The sequence below is a fragment of the Amblyomma maculatum genome, chromosome 7 (genome assembly GCF_055883805.1).
Source record: "Amblyomma maculatum isolate TAMU_Amacu chromosome 7, ASM5588380v1, whole genome shotgun sequence".
In the NCBI taxonomy this organism is placed as follows: Eukaryota; Metazoa; Arthropoda; class Arachnida; order Ixodida; family Ixodidae; genus Amblyomma; species Amblyomma maculatum.
The window spans coordinates 25164238-25180442 of NC_139350.1; the positions used below are offsets into that span (position 1 = coordinate 25164238).

General features: G+C 49.5%; 1 protein-coding gene across 5 annotated transcripts in view; it reads right to left on the reverse strand.

Annotated features, from left to right (window-relative positions):
- LOC146182829 (phosphatidylcholine:ceramide cholinephosphotransferase 2-like) overlaps nt 1-16205 on the reverse strand; it is a 240412-nt gene that overhangs the window by 191877 nt on the left and 32330 nt on the right. Inside the window, exon 2 of one of the 5 annotated variants that reach the window (XM_084608942.1) lies at nt 9931-9990. The exons of 2 other annotated variants lie outside the window; for them this stretch is intronic. The gene's annotated coding sequence lies outside the window, so the exon portion shown is untranslated. Of the gene's footprint in view, nt 1-2299; nt 2385-9930; nt 9991-16205 lie in introns of those variants that run through there. 2 more of the 5 variants (XM_084608943.1, XM_084608947.1) reach the window with 2 other exon arrangements.

The following is a 16205-nucleotide window of genomic DNA, read 5'->3' on the forward strand; positions in this document are numbered from 1 at the left end:
ATTCGATCCCGCATTCTTGGGCACAGTGATCGAGCGCCGTAACCACTGCACCAACATGGCGGGTCTCATCGGCCTGGTTGATAACCCTGTGTGCGACATCTGCCGGAGTAAGGGAACCATATCACATATCCATTACAAATGCCCCAAATACAGCGCCGAAAGACGACCTCTACGGCGTATATTGGAGAATCTTCACCCAGGCCCGCTGACGGAAATAAGATTCCCAGACAGTGACCGCCGCGATCATGTGCGCCGAAAGTCTGCTAGGCACTTTATTGAAAGTGTCGACTGTCGAGCCTGCGGGACAGGCTGCGACTTTCATGAGCACTTTTCACCTACTGACTTCTTCTGCCCTCTCTATTCTTGTTCACCTTTATAGTGGAGCACTAGAATAAATAAGCCTTTATTTCCCCTCATCCCTTTCCCCCAGTGCAGGGTAGCAAATCGGTATCTCTCCCCGGTCGGCTTTTTCGCCTTTCCTTCTCCTCTCGCGCTGTGTGTGCGTTGCATGTAGTCGTCTTCATCAACTTCCATCCGTGAGCAATGGATACAGCGCCCGTCCCTATCGCATTGCCCTTCCCCTCAAGCCGACCTGAGGTTCATAGTGAGCGACCACAAAGGTGACCAGCCAAGATTTCGATGAGCTTTGCTTCGAGCCTGACCTTGAAACCATAGCCTTGAACTGAAACATATATGAAACACGCGACGTGTAAGCCATGCTGGCGCACGCACTTCGATTTATGCCAAATTAGCTAAATGGGCTGCAATTGTCGCCCACGCCTGTACGTGATGTGGGTTACCAGGGCATCCACCTAGCACAATAAAACTGGCAAATTGATAAAATTTAGCGAACGATACAAAACAGAACGTTGATACCCCCCAAAAAAACTTCCAGGCGACATCAGAAGCAAAGGGGCTCAAAATTGCGGAACTAAAGGTCACAAATGTCAAAAGGAAGAACATAGCCCCATGGCCTACTCGCGTATTTACTAGCAGCTACAGCACACTATACTCCTGCGGTATTTAAGTGGGGCCATGTACGCCGGGTCGTTCGTAAGTATCCGTTCACACCAGTTCACGATTGGCATAAGCCCCGTACTCACCTCCTTGATAATGGCGATCGGAAAGTTGAGCGGTTAATCTCGGCACTCACCTCAACTGACTCCCTGTTGGCTATACCGACCTGACCGCGCGTATAGAATAGGGAGGACACATGCATTCGATGGTACACATGGAGATGGTACAGCTCTATGTTCGTCGCAAAATTTCTGCCACCGCCTACGTCACATCTGGACCTCACAGGCGTCACACTAAAGCTGGATACTCCATGCGCGATACGCGGTTCACACTGGCGCCGGTAAGGTGCAAAACATTTATGCCGCGTTTTGAAGGTAGACATGAGGAAAAGTGCGTGCTGCACAAAGGCACAGTGACAGAACGAAATTGCACTGCAAGAGAGCCATAACATATATGGTGCTTTCATAGAATATAAGAGGCACACCCTTTGTTTCCATGCAACCACCGATTACGCTCAGTGGGAGCGAATGAGACCCATTACACTCTCCACTGGTCTAAAGGAGCATCGAAGAATCCGCCACAGCAAAAGGCAGGCCCAGTGCCAGCTGCGTTCGGGCCTCTCAGATCAAACATCATAACAGCCGCGGCTCATTCGTGTTGTGCGCGTAGCTGAGACAGAGGGCACTCTCGCCCCCCCCCCCCCTCCCCCTATAATACGTTTCTGCTGTCCTCTCTCTCCGTGGTACGTGGCTGCAGAACAGTAATAGACGGTTCGAATAAAGAAAAAAAAAAGGAAAAAGTAAAGATCGCGCCCCAACAATGTCATACATAAAACACTTTAACAGCCCGTGCGGCGAAATTTAGCTTTATTTCCGCTTTAAGTTTAAAAGAGTAACATATATGCAGCCCACCTCGACGGCTCCGCTCGACAACGCACACCTGAGTGGATTTGTTACGCTGCAATTGGGGGCTGTGTTTACTTCCCTCTGTGACCGTAAATACACGGCGCCAGCTCGCACCGGTTCACCAACCTTCCCATAGACTTTTAACACAATGCCGTCGCGCAACCCCCTTCCTCACTGTTCGGGCAACGCTAAAACCTCCGTCAAAAAGGTCAGGGGTCGCCCACAAAGAGCGCAGCAACATCACACCAAAGGTATGTAAGCAAACGCGCCGTATACAGAGCGGGGAATCGGCAGCGGAATGCGCAGTTAGTCGCGCTTAAGCGTCGCAGAGATGGAACAAAGGCTTTTGTGACGTGTCCACTGTGCGCCTCGCTTACCACTCACGAACGGCGCACACGTAGCGACGACCCTATGCGTCGGCAAGCGTCTGCTTCGGTGAGTACGGTGGTGGGAGCCCTGCACAAAGCAAGGATACGAGGCACTGACACACCGGCGAGGGAGAGCGGAGAGACTCCGTACATGAGCCAGATAGCGAATTATGGACTCGCCTATCTATCCGGGACGTCAAAGGAAAGCGGCTGGCTCGACCCGTCACCTCAGCAGTGTTAGCCGTTAGGTCGTTTCTCAAAGACGTGAGCAGCACCGCACCCTCAGCACACGAAGTGGATGCTCGAAATTGCCCGGAGCCCTCTACTACAACCGCCTTGTATGACACCTTGCCTCTATTCTGCCTTTTCTGCGGTTTTATACTACAACCTCCCTGACAGCCAAGATGTTAAGCCCCATAAGCCGCCGAAACAAACCGAATGCATGCGTCAGGAGAGATCAGGCAGGCACAACGTAAACATCAATAAAGATAACCTTCATTTATTGCGAAAGCAATACTCTGACAGCCAAAGCGGGACCTGGGGTGGCCGCAGCTACGCCGTTAAGAGACGTAGCTACGGTCTCCTCATAAAAAAGTCAACCTGCCGTAACATTTGAATTCACGTTACCCCTATGCCACGGGCAGGAGCTGCCAACTCGGGTGGCTCCTTTCATATGGGAGGGTGATATCAGAACCAGCCTGCCAGAATCGTTTGCATCCTCGTTACCCCTACGATATACGCAAGATACGTTCATACGGCTTGGTTGAAACGTGACTTTATATGTGGGCTGGTAGCTGACGCTCTCGCGTCATACCCTTAAAGGGTGAGCTTAAGTGTCCCCAATAATGTAGCACCTTACACTGATAGGGCATCATAGTTGAATAATGTAGCAGGCAAAAGAAGCCTCCGCCGTTGCTTTCATAATTCAACTAGGGTTAACCAGAGCTAAACCAAAACTAATTTTTTTTTAGTCAAGAGCCACACTAAAAAGCAGGCGTGACATTTACTCCTCGCAGCAAAACAATGGAGTTCGTAACGGCTCCCCATTGCAATGTTCCGTTCATGTTACGGGCACCGTAAGCCTGGCTCGAATGACCTGTTCGCATTCCGGAGTTGATGCTTGTCCGTACGGTATTTTCACCTCCCCACTTTCATTATTCGCAAAGGCAGCCTCTCCCAAGGCAGACGCTGAGATGAAGTATCTAGCTCGCATGAAGGCTTCGCTAGTCCCGCTTTATTATGACTTCATCCATAGCTTAATTACTGCATTTGCTCCGGCGGACTTATGTATCATATTCATCTATCGTTTCTTGAACACAATACAGAATTAAGATGTCCGATTCATTACAAATAGTCATTATCAAGACTCATGTGTCTCCAGTTTTCAATGAATTGCATATTCATCCAATTAATTTGCTAATCAAATTCAACCTGGGCACCGCTGCGTTTCAGTAGGTTTTCAAAAGTAATTTGCTTTATATTATCGGTAAAACTAGCACTCATAATCCAGATATCACGCGCTCTTCCTACGTGCTAACAACAGTAAACAGACAGTTCGATTCGCAGCAATTAGCCATTGGAATAGCCTACCGTTCCCCGTTAAATGCTCATCGTCTCTAACTTTATTCAAACGGCCGTTACGTATACTTTCATTTATACTCAAACATGTAGTCCCCCCCCCCTCCAATTGATCAATCCCCCCATCCCCCCCCCCCCCCCTCCTGAATATTGCAGGATTAAATGTGACATGTACTCACCCATTATAACCTCGCGATATTTTGTTTTGTGCCCTGATAGTGACAACAATCTCTTTAGTGATATATCTCCTTTTCTTTGTGCAACATATTAAGATGCATGACCTAAGCGCAACACCTGTCATTCGGTCTATATACCTTGCACCGCCATTGCATCACGCGTGTGAAATCTTGTTTTTGATATTTTGGTGTTTATTTATTGACAGTGGCTGGTCACGTGTTCTTCGATTGCACATGTATATAAGAAATGGGAACCGACAGCTTCTTTCTACATTCCTTGACAAAGGCCGGACCCAGGCCGAAACGTCGGATTAAAGTGTTGTTTTTTCACCGTGTGTCACCTACTTCAAGTTTATGACCTACCGGACCCATTGGAGCTTCAACCCCCTCCCTATATATATATATATATATATATATATATATATATATATATAGGCAACTTCCTACCTTATTACAAATTAATGGAATGGGGGTTTGTGAAGGTGCTCTCCAACTTCCCAAATAACATTTATTGGCTAAAATCAATATTCAGTAAATTTGAAAAGTTAATCGAATGAACTAATTGATTCTTTCCGAAACAAAAAGTTGCCTGTGGCCTGTTTATACCGGGTGTCCCAGCTAACTTGAACCAAGGGTTACAAAATAATATATTTCAGGTAGGTCAGTGAAACCAATTGCATACAAATGCCAGCCTGTTTGCGCACTACAGGCAATTTTTTGTTTGGCAATTACTTAATTAGCTAATTATGTTAATTTCTCTAATTTTGTTAATATCGACTTTAGACCAGAAATGTGAATTGGAAAGTTGTAGAGCACCTTCAGAAACCCCCATTCCATTAATTGCTATAAAGGAAGTCCCACGTGTATATTTTTTTCCGGGCTCAGAAGAAAGCCCGCGAAATACAAATAATAGCGCATTTGTGCGCCGCGATTGTGGTGCTCTCAGTCGTGGTTTGAGCGAACGAAATCAGCTGCAGCCGTGGCCCGATGGTCCTGTTGCAGCGGCAGGCAGAAATGTTGGCGATGGTTCGAGCGAGCTCGAGCTCGCCCGTCGCCACCGCGATTTTGGCCAGGCCTGCGCACCGCAGCAGCCCACATCACGACAGGTGGATGGCGATAAAGAACCGGCAAATGAAGGTGCAGCGCTAATTTTAGTCGAGTCATATGATGTCATCTCGCCCCTTTACCCAAGCCTGTATGCGCAGATACAGTGGCTGATACCTTATCGCTCATCCGTTTGTCGTGACGTTCGCTGATGAGAGAGAAGGTGATGCAAAGGCCTTGCTAGAATGTCGGTGGTGTCAGCTCGCCGCTCTCGAAGCGGCTGTCTGACGCGGGCGAAGAAGCCATCGCAGGCATATCGGCCTGCCGCTTTAACGGGGCCAAGAAGACCCGGCCGCAGCTGATTTCGTTCGCTCAAACCACGACTGAGAGCACCACAATCGCGGCGCACAAATGCACTAGTCACGTGGTATTATTTGTATTTCGCGGGCTTTCTTCTGAGCCCGGAAAAAAAGATACACGTGAGATTTTCTTTATCGCAATTAATGAAATGGGGGTTTCTGAAGGTGCTCCACAACTTTCCAATTCACATTTCTGGTCTAAGATGAATATTTCATAAATTAGAAAAATTAACTTAATTAGCTAATCAAGCAATTAAGTAATTGCCAAACAAAAAATTGCCTGTAGTGCGCAAACAGGCTGACAGTTGTATGCAACTGGTTTTATTGACCTACCTAAAATATATTATTTTGTAACCCTTGGTTCAAGTTAGCTGGGACACCCGGTATATATATATATATATATATATATATATATATATATATATATATATATATATATATATATATATATATATATATATATATATATATATATACACACAAACGCACATTCGTCGATTGACGCCGTTCATGGCGCACTGACGATAAAGTTTGCACATTACGGGTTTGGTAAAGCGTCAGGGTTGCCGCCTCCACGCAGCAAACATTTTAGCCAGGCGTCGCTCTTAGCTCGAAGCCCGCTTTGAGTCCTGGCTATCACTCAAGCTGTCCTACACACAAACAGGACGCCGTGCACCCATACTCTCTGACTCAGAAGTCGAAGAAAGCCGATAGCGCAACGCGGGGTGACTAGCTCACAGCGGAACACGCAAATACCGGGAATAAAAAACAAGAGAGCGACAACTAAGCCGACAGCTGGCCGCTTGCGAGTAGCGTCATTGCCCCTTCTTTCCTCTGCTCCGCCTGCCACTCATCTGTCAGATGCTCTCCGCTCCGAGGAAAAAAAAGTTCCCCGCGCTTCTGTCACCACGAACGTAACTACACGACGCACAGTAACGCTGCGGCGACGTCATACGGCAGTCCTTGCACATTTATCGTAATCCATCCGAATGCCGACACCAGCACTGGCTAAAATAATGCAGGTGTGACCCGACGAATGCTTTGCTGGATTTTCGGTTTCATGGCCGTGATATGCCAGTAAAACGTCAGCTGGAAAATAAACTAGAAATATTCGTTCACAGCGGAATTCAGTTCTTGCCGGGGAAATTAAAAAAAAAAAAAAGAAAAATAAACAGCTCCGCAGACCGCTATGTCGAAACCGGAGTGACACCATACTCGGCTACCAGCCATCTTTTCCCCGACATTCTAGTTCCCACCAGCACGTCAGACATCTTATTCCAACACAATGCGCGACGCAGGAAGTCGGAAAATTGATCAGCCAAGTCCCCTATCAGTAGCAGGGGCCTATGGGAGCTTCCAGCTAACAGACAAACCAACTGACAGGAAGCGTCCGGGCGATATCGAGCGAGCCAGGGAGCGGAGGCAGCGACAGATAGGCGCGCGCACTGGCGGGCGTACAGTGTCTGCAGGCACACACACGTCTCGGGGCCGATAAAGAGAGCGGCAGAAGTGCCCGGGTCGCGCGCTCACTCGCCACCCACGTACAAATGACAGCTACTGTATACGTGGTCCCAGCTGCGCTTGCGGTCAACTCAGGCGTCCATACGCCCCGGGGTGGTGATACCCGGCGATTGGCCAGGCGTGAACTCGACGGCTGATACCACGATTCCCCCGAAGCGGCGGCGATTTGCTCTTCCACGAACTTGGCAGCGCGGAGCGGAGCAGCTAAAGGGCCCGGGCAGGTGCTTTTTCAGCCGGTGGTAAAAACCAAGACATGTTTAGTCCAGAATTTGGTTCACAGCGCAGACAAACAAAGAAAGGAACTAAGTAACAGGACAGAGCGCTAAGAGTTCTTTCTTGTACCTGCCCATCCTGTGTGTCTCTGTCTGCGCAGCGCGGTAAACCAATTTCAGTAATGAGCCAACTAGCCTGCAAAAACGTTCTCCGATGTTTTGTCCCGTTCGATTACGTTCCCGCTAACTTGTACACGTAACAGTGCGCATCCTCCAATACAGTCGAGGTATTTTTCGTGTTCCTGTAACTTCAACGTACTGAGTTGAGCAAAACACCCCTCTTACACACAGCTGAAAGGCGTCCTCGTGCTGAAGCAACGACGCGAGAGTAGTCAGGGTGACACCTCCATGCTAGCTCCCGCCGCGGGGCACCAAAACTGGCCTGGACAATGTGGAACATGGCGTCCGGCTTACAAGAGGGGAACACGTCTCCAACCCACGCCCTCTCCCTCAACAAGTTCCCCATCCTCCTCCTGCTCGGTGTTACACCCCGAATAATTTCGGTGCGATAGCGCTACTTCACACGGCCAACCAAGAAAATGTGGTCGCTTGCATACCCCGAGTTCGGACGAAAAACAAACAAAACGTCGGAGCAGAGCGGATTATAGAACCCAGGAATTCCACGTGGAAAGCCAGTACGAAACGTCTTAGACTATCGGCGTTTTTAACATGGTATTTAGTACACTGAAACAATGTTCTACGGGCATGAATATGTACAAATTATTAGGAAAACAGCATAAAATCAACACGATGCGCAAAAGGATGCCCACGTCAGCAAAACTCTGGACACTTAACACGAATGTGACTGCCATGCAAGTGGCGAGCTGTGGGTAAAGTTTATACTCCGACGTAAAGTGCGACCGCGCGGCACGGTGACGTCACGCTGGCCAATCCAGCAGAGCACGACACGCTGGCCAAAACGAGACCCTCTACAATCCAACAGCGCATGACAGCGACTTGGAGTCGCCGAAGGCGGCGAACCAGTACCCCGCCCCCTCAGAAAACGGAAACAAAACGGCTCGGCGCGACTTGTGTTGTGACACGCGGCATTTGAGTGCGGTCAAAAATGACACAGAAGGAACAGGCGCCAGCGCCTACATGTCATACCAACACGTCCCTTTGCAAAGGCCTCGAAAGGTGTTGAAAAAAGAAACGCTGCTATTTCTTTTAATATCGACACCACGTACTCGGCAAGTTCGAGTGCAAACAGGACAAAGTGGAGACACCTCGCGTTGAAAGTGCTATAATCTAAGAGCGGAATCAAACACTTGAGGCTGAGGAAAGTGAACACTGAGCAGAGAAGTGCTCAGGGAACTGCTCTAATTTTTTAGTGCTTTCAAACGGGAAGCTGACGCGGAGATAAACGTGGGGCGGTATCACCATCCACAAACAGTGGTCGTATAAAAGCACAAGTGTATGGAACGCAGCCCGAATATGGAAGTGCAATAGGGAACAAAGACGTTTCGCTTTTCACGTGCTGTAGGGAGCTGTCGAGAGCTATAATAAAGAGCAAAAAGAAAAAAAGAAAACTTCTAGCGGAAGTCTATTCAACTGCGTAAGAATTAAATCAATACTCGAGTTTTTGTTTGTTTCTTTAATTGTACACAGAAAACGAGAAAAGGTCAGTTTTATACAATATATCGGTTAAATACAGGGGATATATTTTGCGACACGGTACCGTATTTACTAGACTATAACCATCGCCGTTTGTTTTCACCATCGCGATGCCATTTATTCAGAATACGTACTTCACTTAGGCGTCTCCACATGCAAAGCGAATGAAGAAAAACATGGACGCAGTCTTTTCCGCCTACGCTGGTCTGGAAAAAGCTCAAACAATGGGGAAGGAGGGCATATTTAACTACTATTGCCCATGGTACATCTCGTTAATTTGACGCAAAGCTGGACCAGAGTTAGCACAGCGGATCGACAAGTCATTCTTTCAGCATGTTAAGGACGCTGCAGTTTCATCCTGTTTCCCGTTTACGATACTGAAAAAAATACTGCAATTCTGCCTGCATGCCATCAACGTTATTCAGAAATTCCATCTTCAAAGTTGTTTTTTTTTTTTTTTCTTTAAATTTTATTGCGCACTACTCGCAGGTTTTGAGACGCCTACAAGCCTCCTCCCTCCCCAAACCAAGCACGTCTTTCACAAGTGTGCACCTGGACAGTGCCGCAAATTACTTTGTAGATGATTTCTTATTTTAACTCGAGGAAACCTCACTAACTTTCAAGAGGTTCCGAGGATCTCCACTCGGTATGGCTTCGGCACCTCTGTGTCTACAATGCATAAGAACCAGCACAGGGCAAGTGAGTGCGCAACAGAGGAAGACAGCGCACATGAACGGCCGTGCGGCCAACACAGCGTAACAACTGCTTCCAACCTTTCAACGAATGTCGTGCGATTTCCACCATGCTTACGAATAGCACCGTCGCGATGGCTTAGTCGGGCGCTCAACTAGTGATCCCAAGGACGCGAGTTCGATCCCAGCCGCCGCTGCCACTTTTCGACGGAGGCAAAACGCAAGGCGTCCGTGTACTGTGCAACCTCAGTGCACGTTAGAAAACCCCGAGTGGTCGAAATAGCCGCCGCCCACCTCTTCGCGACGTCCATAACAGCCAAAGCAGCTTTAGGACGCTTAACTACATAAACCAAATCAGACTATGATATCTGTGTCTGAACTTACTGAGACAAGTGCACAACGGTCCGGGGTGCGCTGAATGTTCCTGAAGTACACTGGCTGGTGCTGCAAAAGAAAAAAAGAAAACTCTTTCAGCTTTTGCTCTTTAACGACGCAAGCGTAGCAAAATACCGAGCGTGCAAGAAGTGATAAAAAGCCACCAGTGACAACAATGGTCGTACAACGAATTCTGCTTGTAATCCTTCTCGGAGCCTTTAAATAAACCAGAGACGGAGGGAAACTCGTGCATTCAGCTTCGAAGATGCATGCTGATAAGGACCGGGCAGAACCAGAACCCGGCCAGTGTAAAGCCGGGGCGAATGTACCCAGCGTTGCCCACTCCACCCTTTCCATCTAGAGTTCCTTATTGCCGCTCAGCGTGTGCAGAGCTGCCACCCGAGCTTTAAGCAGGGAAATGCTCCATTGCAATGTTACTACGTTAAACATCGAAGCAATAACGGAGGTGGTGGCGGTGAAAACGTTTATATTTGGAGGTTTGACGCGGAGCCTTACAATACTGGGTAGAGACCCTAGTCAGGGATCCGCGCACGTCGCGTTAAGGCCCTTTGGGCGTGTAGGTCGCAGCAGCCGAGCAGGGTCGCCTCCCAGTCCTCCCGGGAAGGGTTTTGTTGGCAGGCCCATACCATGTGGTAGGTGTCAGCCCCCGCAGTACTGGCACTGGCCAGTGAATGGGAAGTCAAAATGTTTAAGTACTGCCGGGCACAGCATCGTGTTAGTGAAGAGGCGCAGGAGCAGCCTCTCGTTCGCTTTTCCTAACCCTTTGCAGGGGTTAGGGTATTTACGATGCGAGTTTGGATAGAAAATTACAATATATTTGAATGTGCAGGCCGGATTGGAATCGATGTCTTCAACCGATTCGAGTCCCGAGGAAACTGCCCGGAGGAGGAGGAGAAATTCGCAGGGATGCAGGACAATGCACTTAAGCCGACGTTGACAAGAAGCGCTGCCACTTAAATAAGCAAGCAAATTATTAACCTTTAGACTCAAATCGCACTACTTTGCAAAGCTATACACGCCATTTCGCGGGTTTGCTTTATCTGAAACCATCCTTTATGCCGTCCAATCCACCTGCGCCAGAGGTACGTATACAGCACCCATAGCGCCTACTAATTCCCTCTGCTCTCATTCAAGTTTTTCCCTTTGTCTCTGGCAACCCCCAAACTCGCGCTGGTTTGCTATACGCCGACATCCCATGGCATCGCGCGGCCTACTCGCCCAAGGAATCACCAAACAACCGGGAACGCCAAAGGGCCACGTTTGCTCGACGTCGTCCCGTGGGCTGGCGTGGACAGATGGCCCGTCGAAACAAAGTGACGTTAACGAGAAAGTGATTTAATTAGCTGCCGACCTTCGACAGCGCCGCCCGTGACGGCGTCCGCCGCCCCAGCGCCCCCGGAGACAGTGCAGCAGCGCCGCGGCGTCGCATTGAAGCTCCGCGGAACACAACCGCCACGCGTCCACCATCGAGCATCGCAAACACACGCGCGCGATGGCCGCTCTCACCAGGGCTGCGAAAGAAGCCGCAAACAGCGACCGCGTCGTACTTGAGGCTCATTAAACGACCAAGTGGACAGTTATTGAATTAGGCCTAGAGAAATGCATGACTGCTGCGGTCAGTTGCGAGGGCAGACATGGCTGAACGCTTTCACGTATAGCTTGGCCAGCATGTATACACCTACGCGCAACGCCGTACGGAAGAAAAGCCTGCAGCGACGTGCCCTCGTTTAACAACCACGCGTCATTCCAACTACACGGAAACCGTGTCTGCAAGCACAATGCCTCTGTCAAATTCGGTGCTTATCTTTTTTTTTCACACCGACGAAAAAGGATTTTGATCTACAGCTGAAATCTTTACTCTCACGCCGGAAGGCATCATAAAGAGCGGCGCTTTCATCGACACCGCTGTCCGACACGTTGTGACGTCGGAAAAAGAGAGAACGCGTTCCTGCTCTCTCACGCGAAGCGTATGCAGTACACGCGCTCTCGCCCAACGCGAAATGTTCGCTTACGCGTCAGTATTGAGATATAACGCACAAGCCGCCAGTGTGCAAAACTCGAGAAGGGCACGCCACGGCGAAAATGCCCGCAAGCGGACACCACAAGCAAAAACGAGGAGCGCAATAGGCGCACGCGGGACCGGTGCAGCGCCGTATATGGGTTCCGTGCCCCGAGGTAATCACTCCGGCCGGCCAGTAATGGTCGCTCTTCCCTCCCGGTATACTTCACACAGCCCACGTCCTCGCAGCCCCGCTCGATGTGGGGCTCACGAACCGGTCGCAAGCGGCCTAACCACGACAGTCAGAGAAGCATAACGTAGAATTTCTGAAAATTAGTTTTCCGAGTAACAGATTACTTCGGCGGCAGTGCTCAATATCAAGAAAAAGGTCCATCACGCTCGCTACTGAGCCGATCAAATAATTTCTAATAGGTAGCCTTTTAACTGCTAGAGCTTGGCGCTAGGTTGCAATCGAAGATTTGCAGCACGGCGTTGTTCAGTAAAAGCCATACTGGTTTTGGAAGAACATGACTGCACGAATTTCGAAACGCGCAACACTATTCTTCCCCGGCGGCAATGAAAACGACCGAAGAAACGTCGAGTAATTTCAGCGTCACGCTCGCAATGCAGCATGTCCAGTGATTGCCCTGAGAGCAGTGCCATTTTTGGACCGCGGTTTTGAGCAATGTTTGCCATTTTCTTGCAGTGCTGGGCAAAACTTTTCACCGATAGTTCAGCAGAAAAGCTTTCACTTATTTACTAAAAAAACAGGTGGAGGTTGCAGAAATTTTGACGTTTCGTTTTACGCGGCTCCAATGTTGCAATTTCAAGAAACTGCAGAAGTGGCGTTCTTCGCGTTTTGTGCTTGGATGGTTTTTTTTTTTTTTTTCAAAATGCTACAAAGTGTTTCGTTCGCAAAGCTGTGTGGTTCATTCCTTTGTGTCGACGCATTAGCTTATTAATTTATATTTTTTTTTAAACAAGATATGATCATGGACGACGACTTTGGTTACCATGCTGAGTTATCACACACACGCACACGTACACACACGCGCGCGCGCGCGCGTGCGTACATATAAGGCCATTCATGGAAGCAGTACAACAGTAGTACCCCGCCGGGGTGGCGCAGTGGTTACGGCGCTCGACTACTGTTCCCAAGGACGCGGGATCGAATCCCGGCCTCGGCGGCAGCTTTTCGATGGAGGCGGAAGGCAAGGCGCCCGTGTGCTGTGCGATGTCAGTGCACGTTAAAGAACCCCAGGTGGTCGAAATTACCGGAGTCCTCCAGTCTCTCATAGCCTTAGTTGCTTTGGGACGTTAAACCCCACAAACCAACCAACCAACCAGTACAACAGTAGTGCACAGTAGACAAGAAACGAGCGCTTACCTGCTTCAGAACAGTGTACCTGTCCGGAAAGGGGAAGAAAGCGTTGGTTCTCAACTGATAGCAGTGGTTTATTAAAAGCAAAGCGTAAGCAATCGAAAAGGAAGGAAAAGAATGTTCACGACTGCAGCAACTGCTACCTATTATCTTAAGCATCCGAGCTGCGGTCGGCGGGAAAGAAGATGGATAAGGTGAGGATAACGAGAAGTACAGAAGGGGCGATTACAATTTTTTTGTTGTTGTTGTTGTTTCGCAGCACAAACGTAATGACTTTCCGGATGCATTATGCTGGATACTTAAAAAAACCAGTGAAGCATTTTATTTACATTGCATCATAGTCGCCACAGGAAGGTTCTCAACGTTCACGTGGACCTATTTGGTGAGATCTGTATCCGACAAAGCTATCACATTCAGGGGAGCTCATCAAGGCTGTTTCTTGGGCTAGTTGGTAGAGTTTGGTCATATTTTTGGCATATTGGACGTGAGAGACACACAGGACACAGCGCTGTGTCCTGTGCGTCTCTCACGTCCCTGTCTTTTTTTGCGCTTCAGGCTTCGCCAAAAGTATGAACATTCAGGGGGTTTACATGAACCCCACAAAAGTTGAATTGGGTTCCCTTGGGAAGGGCGAAAACGTAGAGAAAGAGAGTAGAAGACCAGTCACGCGCTTCCAACTCAGATACTCGCTCTTTCTCTCGAACAATCAACTCGGCCCGCATTCTGTCCAGTTCACGTATACCAGGCTATAGTGGCTCCGTCCTATGCCACCGCCCCAAATAGCCATCTAATCCTAAACCGTTGTGGGATTATTGTTGTTTCTGAGACAACCCACACGCTAAAACCGCTTCACGGCGAAGGGAACGGCGCGTGGCAAACGATGTACAATTAAGCAGCGGCCTGAATGGACCCCGCGTTCCTCGGCAACAGGCGGACTGTAGCTATGGGACATAAAAATATTGTAGTTGCCTTTGCTGCCCTCGCCGTCGCTGTTGTACGCGCGAGCTCCCAGAATGGAAAACATCGCCGAACAACAACAGGCAGTGGAGGAAAAAAAAAAAAAAAACTGATTGCAAAGTTGGAGGGATCTGCCTCAATGAATACACTACTGGGAAGGCACAAAGTTAGCCGCGTGGAACAACCAGGTTCAGCATGCCTGCCCACTGCTCAGGAACTGGGAGGTGAAAGGCGACCATGCTGCGTTGCGGGCTTCACATAGCAGCGCGCTGCAACAGAAAATGCTTGGACTGCGACGCGCGGAGTGCTTTTCTAGGCGACCTTCGACGCTTAAGCCACAAGGTCGCCGAAGCTGACAGCTGCGGCGGGTATCAAGGAGCTCGACCACGCGAACTGGAAGCTGGAAAGACAAGAAGGAACACTACAGAGCGGGGCCTCCATCCGGATATGCCTCTCAGAGTAAAGTGTATTGTTTCGCTTCCAAGCGTTGCGACATTACAGTCTATGCACGTCCAAATTCCGTGCGCGGCTGAATTTCATGCCCACTGTACTGCGAGCTTGAAGTGACAGCATCGTTCGTGAACAAAAACGATCAGCGTCGGTGCCAAAGAAGAACAAATATAATTTCTCGGGCGCCATTCTATCCGCGGAAGCCATGCAATTCAGGCCAGCGCCGAAGAAGAAAAGAAGCATAGCGAGAAGACGATCTACGTTCTGACGCGAAGTCGGGGCGCGCCGCCAATGAAGTGTCAGCAACTCTGGACCCTAAATCCGTGACAAGTGAAAGCGAAAGAGGCTATACATGCCCGTCTCACGGAGAAGAAGCCCCACGCAAGCTCGCCATCTCGGCCGCTGTAAGGACAGCACACGAGGCTTGTATATTTATTTGTACGTTTGCCAGACTTCCCGGGGGTTCTTGAACGCGGTTACCAAACCGCCCGAAGAGGATACACGGGCGCGAAAGCTGCCCCACCCACAGCAGAGGATCCATTCTCCTCGCGCTTTCCGAGAGACCTTTCAAGCGCCCACTTTTGGCTGACTCACGCGCCAAGCAAAAGAATAAAAACGCGGTCTCGCTTGACTCCACCGCCAGGTTCCGCTCAGGGAGGAAGGTAAATAAAAAGAACCATCGGGCACCAACCGCTGCCGCCTCATGCCTACGATCGTGAACGAGCTGCGAGTCAATCAGTCGCGAAACGCCACGCGACAGCAGATTCCCCTCTCAGACAGCACGAGATGAAAGGGCGGATGGCCGGAAAGTCTTTTACGCTCGGCGAAGACTTCGTTCGTTTCAAGCAGACCGATCGTTGCGTTGGCTAAGAGCAGCTCTTCCGCGCGGCACAATGGCTGCATAGTGCGCAATCGAGAAGACCCTTGCCAATCGGGACAAGGACAACGATCGAGCATTGCCTGTGCCTACGCGCTTTTCAGCGTGTTCGTCGGCTTCGTTCCTGTCCGCTTCAGCGTCTAGAACGCCGGAAGCAGATAAGGTTTGGTTAATGGGGTTTAACGTCCCAAAGCGACTCAGGCTATGGAAACGCCGAGAGCTCCGGAAATTGCGACCACTTGCTTTCTTTAACGTCTACTGACATCGCACAGCACACTGGCGACTGCTTTTGGCCTCCATCGAAAAGGGGTCGCCGCGGTTGGGATTCGATCCCGCATCTTTGGCCAGAGATGTCGAGCGCCCTAACCAATGCACCACCGCGGCGGGTTGGAATCAGATAAGTGGTCACACTTTATTATGGCATAAATTATTTCATAAAAGCGATAATTTCTCGCGAAAACGCATGTGAAAAGCCCGCGCCCAATTAGCGAAAGCAAGCTGACCTCACTCCTGAATGGGCGACAGGCGAGCGCCCTGCTTCAAGTGTTGGTAGATGAAAGAAAACTCAGTCCTGTTAATTTAACAACGCTCACTCGACC